The sequence below is a fragment of the Tupaia chinensis genome, unplaced genomic scaffold (assembly GCF_000334495.1).
Source record: "Tupaia chinensis unplaced genomic scaffold, TupChi_1.0 Scaffold144123_1, whole genome shotgun sequence".
In the NCBI taxonomy this organism is placed as follows: Eukaryota; Metazoa; Chordata; class Mammalia; order Scandentia; family Tupaiidae; genus Tupaia; species Tupaia belangeri.
Window position 1 is genome coordinate 12,453 of NW_006203978.1, and position 2,165 is coordinate 14,617.

The window sequence follows — 2,165 nt, forward strand, 5'->3', positions numbered from 1 at the left end:
GTATCTAGGTCTCGAACTGCGGTCGACTACATGGGAGTCCAGCAACATAGCCATTATGCCAACTGCTGATCCAAAGCTGGCCTTTTTTAAAAAATTGAATTTCATTTTTGTTTTATTGGCATTTCACTGATTGCTAGAAGGGTTTAACTGGTTGGCAAGATATATTTAAGTTTTGTAATAAATTCCCTTTTATGTCTTCTAATAATGTTTCCTTTTATAGACTTACAATAAATTACAAAAACAGTACAGAGTTATTTATTTATTTTTAAAGTTTTTGTCACTGGGTACATGGGCTTGCCAGAGAGAAACAGAGAGAGACAGGGAAAGTGACAAATCACCCACCAGGTGGGATGACCACATCGCAAACTTTTCTTTTTTTTTGGAGAAGTTTTGGTTATAGGGCGTGTGCGCTTGGCAGAGAGACAGAGAGAGACAGAGAGACAGAAAGTGAGAAATCACCCCCCAAGGGGGATGGCCATGCCACATTCCCTTCTCCTCCATTCTCCTCTCAGGATCTTGGGCACGCACGCACACGCGCCTGGCGTGAGATTAAGCCACAGGGTCTGGGACTTGAACCACGGTCGACTACATGGGAGTCCAGCGACATAGCCATTATGCTAACTGCTGGTCCCAACATTGCAACCTTTTCTCTTCCATTCTCCTCTTGGGATTTTGGGCATGCACACATATGCACCTGGTGTGATTTTCAAGCTTCCAGATCCAGAATGTGAACTGCAGCCAGCCATGTGGGAATCTAGCACCTTAACCATCATGCCAACTGCTGGCCCCAAGAGTTATTTATTATTATTAATTGCCAGAGGGCTTGTGTGTTCTCTAGAGAGAGAGAGAAAGAGAGAAAGCACCTCACAATGAGGTGTGGTCATACTACAATCCCTTTTCCTCAATTCTTCCTTCCCATCAGGAATTGGGGCATGGATGCACATGCATCCTGGATGCTTTTCTTTCTTTCCTTCTTTTTTCTTTCTTTCTTTTTTTTTTCTTTTTTCCATAGGGCATGTGCACTCACTGGTGAGAGACAGAAAGTGGGAAAGTGAGAAGTCATTCCCTAGGGGGATTGGCCACACCACAGTTCCTTCTCCTTCATTCTCTTCTCAGGATTGTGGGCATGCATGCACACACACTTGGCCCCATGTGGCCAATTGCCGGGTCTGGTACTTGAACCACAGTCGGCCATGTGGGAATCCAGTGCCTTAACCATTACACTATCTGCTGGCCCTTCCTGTGTGTTTTTCAACTCACTAGGGCAGAGACCCAAAGTGCCGTCGGCTATGTGGTATCCAGCTCCCACTGTGCTGTGCTTAACCACTGTATTACAGGGCTGGCCCCAGAGAGTTCTCGTATACCCTTTGCCTACCTTCCCCTGATGTGGACCGCTTATATAACCATCACGCAGTGTTCAAAGCCAGGACATGAAGGATGCTGCTGTTCACGAGCAGTTGTTCACCTGTTTGGTGACTCTTTCTAGAGTGTGAAATATCTTAACTCTTTAGATCAAGAGCTCTCTTAGATTTTGTGGCCCTTGCTATGGTTTCTCTGAGGGTATAATATGTTTTTAGATGCTAGGTCTTTCATCCTTGTGGTGGTCTTTGTACCAGCTCTATGATCTCTTTGACCTAGTTGAGGTCTCTTCAGAGCTTGTCTTCTCTGAGCTATATGGGTTTGTGTGTTTAGGGTATGAGGTGTCTGAGCATTTTAGAAGGACTATGATCAAAGCTATGTGTACTCTCAGCTAGTTTCTATTGGCCTCTGGCAGAGATTGGGAGGTGAGCAAGTAAGTTTAGATTCTGTATCTAGAGCAGGGTGTGTCAACTTGGAGATTGTTGGCATATTGGACCAGAAAATTATTTTTAATAGGGGGATAGCTATTCTGTACATTGTAGGGTATTGTATGCACTTGTTAGGGCAGCTAGGGTAACAAAGTACCACAATCTGGATGGCTTAAACATCAGAAATGTGTTGCATCACAGTTTTGCAGCCTAGAAGTCTGAGATCAAGATGACAGCAGGACCCAGCTGTGGTGGCCCAGGCAGTAGCATACCCATTTTCAGTGCTGAGAGTGACATGGCTGACCAGAGGTTCAGATTCTAAGTGGACCTACATTTAGTATGTTGTGATGATGCTCAGGGAATGAATGTTAGGTAATA